The sequence below is a fragment of the Tamandua tetradactyla genome, chromosome 19 (genome assembly GCF_023851605.1).
Source record: "Tamandua tetradactyla isolate mTamTet1 chromosome 19, mTamTet1.pri, whole genome shotgun sequence".
Lineage (NCBI taxonomy): Eukaryota > Metazoa > Chordata > Mammalia > Pilosa > Myrmecophagidae > Tamandua > Tamandua tetradactyla.
Genome location: NC_135345.1, coordinates 55,960,110 through 55,968,216, shown reverse-complemented (window position 1 = coordinate 55,968,216; position 8,107 = coordinate 55,960,110). Strand labels below are relative to the sequence as shown.

General features: G+C 39.6%; 1 protein-coding gene across 8 annotated transcripts in view; it reads left to right on the top strand.

The window, feature by feature from the left end:
* Positions 1–7,883: 7,883 nt before the first annotated feature.
* The window catches only part of CLOCK (clock circadian regulator), a 203,183-nt gene continuing 202,959 nt past the window's right edge, over positions 7,884–8,107 (top strand). For 5 of the 8 annotated variants that reach the window (XM_077136902.1, XM_077136903.1, XM_077136911.1 and 2 more), the window contains exon 1: positions 7,885–8,079. The gene's annotated coding sequence lies outside the window, so the exon portion shown is untranslated. Of the gene's footprint in view, positions 8,080–8,107 lie in introns of all 8 variants that reach the window. The other 3 variants (XM_077136908.1, XM_077136905.1, XM_077136912.1) reach the window with 2 other exon arrangements.

Here is an 8,107-nt window from a genome sequence, read left to right as displayed (position 1 = left end):
GGGGGTGGGGGTAGGGTCACATTGACTATGGAGAATGAAGTGGAGGGACAGTTGAATACTCAAATACTCAGATATGAGTAAGTGAGTTATAATTTATTTCATCAGAGAAGATAAAATCAAGTGGTCCAGCTTTGGAAAGAATTAGGAAGACCCCTTTCTTCTGAGATAACAAAGAAGGATTTGTGAAAATATGCATCTGAAGAGTAGGGGGAAAGTTGAGAGAGGTCATACAATGGTCTTTATTATATTAGTATGCACACATGTAAGAGAAGTAATTACTAGTTATATGGACCCAACTCCTAAACTTCTCATTAACAAATAGGTGGAGAATTCCTACTCAAGATAAAACATTTGTGGCAATGAAAGGAAGAACCATGTTTTCATAAAGTTACATTGTAATTCTAATGACATTTAATGCATATAAATGTGAACATTATTTTCCCCTCTAATTGAAACCAAATGCAAAAGGTCCCCCAAATGTAATCTTGTTTTTAAAGTAGATAGATAGCTATTTTCTCTAAGTTAAAATTAACAAGCAAGTACCAATAGTATTTAAGATGTCTTAATAAAAAGATTTATTTCCTTCTTAACTCTTAACTCAGGTCCACCAGGTGGCAGTAAGTTTTTATCCACAAGCACAGTTCATGAAAACTATAAAATTTGTAAAAATTATACAATTACGGCATGGTAGATTCCAGCTTCATTCCCCCCAACCCACACAGACACACACACATAAACACATTTTTCTAACAAGGCATCATGCCTGCCAACACAGGTCATTACTATTTCCATACCCTGCTTCCTTTATACATGCTCCTTTAAGCAGGATATAAATAGTTGTTGTAATGTGGAGAAATTATATAAAGCATTTTATTGAACAGTCTCATTTAATGATGTACAAATTTAAGTGTCTTTTGAAATCACCAGTGTTCATTTATTTTGACATACAAAACTAGATCATACATTTCAACTTAATATTTTTCTCTATCTCTTGTGCCCAGTTGTGCTCTGTTGAAACTCCCTTCCCTATTTTTGTGCTTTTTTTTCTCAAATTGTGGTCCTGGAATAAGCAGTATCCCAGGAAACTTGTTAGAAATGTACAATTTTTGTCCCCATCCCAGACTAACTGAACTGAAGTCTGCATTTCAAGGTGATCCCTAGGTGATTGGCATGCACTGGAATTGCAAATCCTTTAAGGACTTCTTGAGTGGATTCTTTAACTCTTTCCCCACACTCTTGGTTAATAAAGGTCTGGCCCATTTAATACTCTAACCTCAGTTCCAATCCAAGCATTCTCTGGCCAGACTTGTGATTTAGGAACTCTGAAGAGGGAAGGAGGGGGGTGGGTGTGGGTATTTTAACTCATTCTTTCCCTCAACTTTCAGGGCCCATCCCGTCAGGTGTTGGAAAAAGAATAGTCTCTCTTAACCGGGTTAGTGCAATCCATATTATATCCAAATATTCATTCTTCAGTGGGGCACATATGAGTTCTAGGAGTCCTGAGGTAATCTCCTCACTGCCCAGTTCCTTGATATGGAAGATCAGTCTGCAGTCTCTCTTCTAACCTATTTCAGTTCCCCACTCCCAGAAGTATACTTAACCTTTTGATGCTAGAATTACTTCCCCTCTAGGTGTCAAGATAGTTCAAACCTGGACAGCACTTTGTACAAAGCATCAATAAACCCGTGAGAAACATATATCCTTGCCATGCAAAACTGTAGAAGCAGATGTTCTTTTCTTCAGCCTACTCTGGTCAGCTATTTCTCTCCCTCTTAAGGCAAGTGCAGGGTATATCAACAAATATCAGCAAATAAGATGCCAGTCTCTCTTACAGTCACCTCTGGTTTCTCTAGCTGATTCTATTGGACCTTTATTCTGGGAAACAGAGGAGGATGGCGTGGTAAATAGGAAGGAAAAGCTAATAGTACTTTCTCAGAACCTAATATTGCATGTCTCCAATGTTTCTCTTATCATTTTCCCATGTGTTCTGCTTACATGACCTGAAAGTGAGTTGTAGGTTTTGACTGTGATAGGGACAATTTTGTCTTTTAGCCCTGGCTGAAGGAGGGGGTATCTGTCCTCTGTTATACTATCTGTTATAGTGTTACATATGCTTGTGGGTCCTCAAATACTGAATTACTAATACAGTGCTAGTTACCTCCTCTTTTTACTGATTTTAGTTTACCACTCTTTCATACTTTCATATTTATATACATATATATATATGTATATATATATATATATATATATATATATATTACTGATGCCACCTCTTGACAATAATCTGCTTACAATCATAATTTGGGATATAAAGATGTAAAGAACTGAACCTTTCCCAAAGAAAGAGAGGTCTATTCTTTACTCTCAGCTTCTGAGAAGACAACTTCTAAGTCCTTGGACTGTCATGTCTGATAAGAGTGTCTTTGTTTACCTGGGGGCCTTAGGTCATGCTGGATAGCAATTCAACTCTGGAGACGTTGGAGACTGAAGTTAGCAATAGGGGCAACCAGCCAAGTTTATGTGATTGAGTACAATAAAAACTCTGGACACCTAAGTTTAAATGAACTTCCCTGGTTGGAAATATATGCAATACTCCATTTGTATTTCACATATCAATGTCAGGAAAGTAATGTTGTTCAAGACTCCATGAGGAGAAGAAAACTGGGAACTCCACATTTGAAACTTCCTGGAACTCTAGCCAAGCATCTCTTCTCTTGGCTGATTTTAATCTTTAACCTTTCCCCGTGACAAATGATAAACATGAGTATAACAGGTTTCAGTGATTTGTGTGAGTCCTTATAGCAAATTATTCTTTTGGGAGCACCTAAAACTTGCTATTGGTATCAGAAAATAGTCTTTCTAGTATAGTTTAGTTTTAATTTCATTCATTCAATCATCTGCAGGTTCGATTTCTGCTGCCTGCCTATGCCAAATAATAATAGTAATAATTCACTTCTGGCATTGAAATAGATGCTGCATATAAACAAAACATATAGTTCCTGCCTCCCTGGAGTTTACCATGTGGTGGTGGGGAAGATAGTTAATAAATAAACAAATGTATATATAATTTGAGGATAGTTAATAATTAAGAAAAAACATATATATAATTTAAACTTATAAATACTATGGAGGAAACACAGTGGGTAGAACAAAAGAGGATAAGAATGCTTGCTAGGGGCAAGAGATGTGGAGGTAAAAAGGAGACCACTTAAACAGGGTGGTCAGATCTTTGAGACATAAAAGTGGAGAAGGACCTGGCCATGAGAAAAGGTGGGAAGGGGATCCAGGCAAGGGACCAGCATGTATGAAAGCCTTGAAAAGAGAAAGAAATTAAAAAATAAAAATAAAACAAAACAAAACAAAACAGAAAGAAATTAGCATGAAACCGAAAGGAATTTTCTAGATGGGAGTGTTACAGGAACAGAAGAATATGGTAGGACTTGAGGTTGGAAAGGTAGATAGGGGCCAGATCAAACAGGGTACTGTGGCCATGATTAGGAATTTGGATGTAATGGATGTAACTAGGAATATGGTTTCCTTTGCATTTTTGCATGGGCAGGCACCGGAAATCGAACCTGGGTCTCCGACATGGCAGATGAGAACTCTGCCTACTAAGCCACGATGGCCCAATCTCCTTTGTATTTTAAAAAGAATATTCTTACTGAACTTAGGAAAACAGAATGAAGGAGTGCATTTGAGATATTTGAGACACCCAAGAAGAGACTTCAGTAGTCAGTTGCATGTGTTTGGAGCCTAAAGGAGAGGTTTAGGTTGGAGTTATAAATTTGTGAGTCATATGGGTAATTTCAACCATTCCAAGGGTTCCAGCAGCAACTTTTAAAAATCTAGTAACATTGCAACCACTGTCCCTTTATAATTTATATTTGATCAGTACAATTCTCTGAAAAATTTTTCTAATCTTATAGATAAGTATCCTGGAGCTCAGAGAAGTTATTTGACTTGATTTGTGTCTCTCAGCTTTAGTATTAGACTCAGGATTTAAGCTCAGACTTTTGACCACAAGGTCCATAAAACCACCTCGTAGTATTGTATTCCCCTGTATTTTAAAGGAACCAGAGAGAATATAGGTAAAAAAACTGAATAAACCATGCAGTTTTTTTTTGTAATACTTACCATATACTCTATTATGCATATTCTAAACTTCCCGTGTTTAGAAACTCACCTTAAACTAGGGTGGTAAATGAAAGATGGATGAGACAGATATTATGAAAGGACAGGATTTTTTTTTTAACTTTTTAAATTGTATAATACAACACACATACAAAGCAAAGAAAGAAAAAAAGCAATAGTTTTCAAAGCACTCTTCAACAAGTAGTTAGTTACAGGACAGATCCTAGAGTTTGTCATGGGCTACCATACCATCCTCTCAGATTTTTCCTTCTAGCTGCTCCAGAATATTGGAGGCTAGAAGGAGTAAATATTTTTTTTTATCATCACAATTGACCTTTTTTCTTTTTTGTGAAAAATAACAGATATACAAAAAAGCGATAAATTTCAAAGCATAGCACAACAATCAGTTGAAGAACAGACTTCAGAGTTTGGTATGGGTTAGAATTCTACAAGTTTTTACTTCTAACTGCTCTAAGATACTGGAAACTAAAAGAAATATCAGTTTAATGATTCAGCAGTCATATTCATTTGTTACACCCTATCTTCTCTGTATAATTCCACCATCAAATTGATCTTTCTATCCCACTCTTTAGGGGTATTTGGGCTATAGCCATTCAACTCTTCATGTTGGAAGGGGCTGACAATAATATGGAGTAGGGAGAGGTAACTAGCTAATGTTTTGTGGAGGCTAGGCCCTCAAGGTTTCAGGACTTATCTGGTTCAGGGACCCATCCGGAGGTTGTAGGTTTCTGGAAAGTTACTCTAGTACATGGAATCTTTGTAGAATCTTATACATTGCCCTAGATATTCTTTTGGATTGGCTGGAATGGTTTTGCTTGGGGTTTGGCAAGTTATGATAGGTAGCAATGTCTAACTGCAGCTTGTGTAAGAGTCACCTCAAGAGTAGCCTCTTGACTTTATATGAACTCTCTCAGCCTCTGATACTTCATTAGTTACACTTCTTTTCCCCTTTTGGTCAGGATAGAATTGTTGATCCCATGGTGCTAGGGCCAGACTCATCCCTTAGAATCATCTCCCGTGTTGCCAGGATGACGTTCACCCCTGCACATCATGTCCCACGTAGGGGGAAGGGCAATGATTTCACTTACAGAGTTGGGCTTAGACAGAGTGAGGCCACATCTGAGCAACAAAAGAGGTCCTCCAGAAGTAACTCTTAGGCATACCTATAGGTAGTCCAAGCTTCTCCGCTATCTACATAAGCTTCACAAAAGTAAGCCTCAAAATCAAGCCTATTGATTTAGGTGTTCCTAATACAGACAGGATTTTGAGCCTGATGGGACATGGGGAAGAATTTGAGAGTTGTGAATACATAAATAGGAACATTAACTGCCAAGCTATATATGTGATTTCTAATGTACCAGGCAGTATTCATTTATTACGTATATGTAGCTTGTGCGTATATAAAACATTTATTGACTCTCTTAATCTTCTCAATTTCCCCTATAAGATTATTATCCCTATTTTACGGTGAGAAAACTGGAGAGAATTATCTTGCTTAGTTTCATAATTGAATGGTAGGACTGGGATTTAAATGTAGGCAGTTTAGTTTCTGATTCTGTACTCTTTATCACAATCCTATATTTGCCTCCATCAAGATATCAACTGGGAGGTATTTGGGAAGGAAGTTGGAAATGTTTGGTTTAAGTGACAGCAAGGCATACAAGAAAAAATGAACAGACTATCTGAATTACATAAATTGTGTTTAAGGAGAGCTTTTAGTCTGGGGGACAAAATTTTAGTATTTATGAAACTATGAAGCAGGATTTAAAAAAATACAAATGTGGAATCTGGAAAAATCATTAGAAATCTGATAGACATTTCTTGAAGAGAATATGAGTAGAAAAATATTGTGAAGTGAACCGCAGGAAATGTTCAAGCAGTGGCAGACAACTCACCAGAGAAATGGGGGATTAACTACAAGATCTAGCAAATTATTAAAAATAGATAGTGGGAGACAAAAGAGGCAAAGATGAACATGGGTTGATCCTGGTGATCAAGAGGACAATGGATCCATTAAGAAGGGCAGAGTATTTTTGAAAATATGAGTTCTAGATGACGTAAAATATCAGGAGGGATCACTGTCCCTAGAATAAAATCCAAACTTCCACATCCTAAGAGAAGCATTTAATCCCTCCTAATAAGCTGTAATCAACCTTGCATGTAATATTACCTTTGCTTCTTTTTATTCCCATCATCAGGACTCTTGGTTGCAAGTGACAGGAAACTTAGCTTCCCCTGGTTTAAGTAATAACATGAAAATAATTTCTTGGGTGATTTAATGGAAATTTCCAGAGGTATATAACCCATATTAGGTTCAAACGATCCAACATGTTTCCAGGCCAGATGTTCTACTTTGTTTATTTTCATGTTTCCTTTTTTTCCTCAAAATTAGTGGGTGGCAAGATGGTTGCCAAGTAGCTCCCGGCCTCCATCCTCCCAGATTTAAATCCACTGAAAGAGTACATTATCAAGTACTCTTGATAATGCCAGCATAAACCAGAGGATTAACTCAAATATGCTTCGTACCTGGAGCCCTGCCCAGATCATAAGGACTGAGAGTGGGAAAATGATAGTTTTCCAACGGAAATGATCAGAATAGGGAACGAATGCTAACCTGGCAAAAATGTCTATCAAAATCCCTTCTGCTATTTGATGGATTAAATGAACAAATTTCGCTTGTACTCCGGACAGAAAAATTCTCAAGAGAAGGAATCAGTGATGTGCATAAATTCTCCAATTTTGATGTTCTTTTTTTTTTTCTGAGCAGACAGTAGGAGTTTAAAATGTTTACCGAGGTGAATGTCAGCTTGAAGAGAGGATGTTATGACCAAAACAGTAAAAGTTTATTTTTTCAAAGATGGCTTCTATTTCAAACCCAAAGGACATTTATTTAAACATGGAAATTCCTAGGATTCACGGCTGTCAAGACCTCTTTTCCAATTATTTAGAAGCACATTCGCAAGTGGACTGTGTCTGATCCATCCACGAAAATAACATTCACCCTAAATTAAGCAGAAAGTTCTAACGAGAGAACCCGTGCAAATTAGGGTCCTAGTTCGTCCCCCATCTTCCATTGTCACTTGGCCTTTCATAACAGGCAGGGGAAAGCTCCAAACACAGCCCGACTTCCTTTTGCCTCCCATCTCCAGTCGAGGGCGCATATCCACTCTCCTCAGGCCCACGCAACCTAAAAAGCGGCCAAAGTCGCGCTCCTCCAAGAGATGGGGAGAAGATAACGGTCCAGTCATCGTCCCCCCAACCCCGAAACCGTTTCAGGGTGGCGTTAAAAGTCGGCCAAAACCCAAAAAATCTTCCCTGGCGAAGGCAAAATGTTTTGCTTGTCGAGTACAGAATGCTTTTCTGGTCTCCAGATCCCTAATCCGACAGGAAGTTCTTCCTCCTTTGCGCTCCGGGTATCCAGGGTGAAAGCCAAAGCCGCCCTGACCTTAACGCTAACGCTCCCCGGACCCGCCGCACCCTTCACCCGAACAGGCCACTCATCCCCGGCTTTCCAGTAACCGGCGCCCTCTAGCTCGGTATGCGGAGGCGTGAGCCGGATAGGGCAACGTTGTTGTGCCATCGACAGCGCAAACGCGCGTAGCTCGAGGGAGCAGGAGTCTCCTCAAACGCCTGGGATCCCCTCGCACAGCTTCGCGCTGCCTAACTGCGCAAATCGCATGCGCACCGAGACTCGCCCGGGAAAGGGTGAGGGGAGGGGCCATCAGGGATCTCGAGCCAGCTGTCGGAGCCCGCGGGGGTCACTGAGTACGCATGCGCCGGAAGGGAGCGCAATCACAGACTCGGCTTGCGGCTACCGGTTTTAAAAAAGGAAACCCCGGAGAGCCCTAGCGAAATCTGGCAGCCAACGCGTGCGCACTCCCGGTGAGTAGAGCCCCACCGGGTGGGCCTCCGGCCTCAAGTCCGCAGGTAGGTTTACCCGCTGCGGCGCATGCGT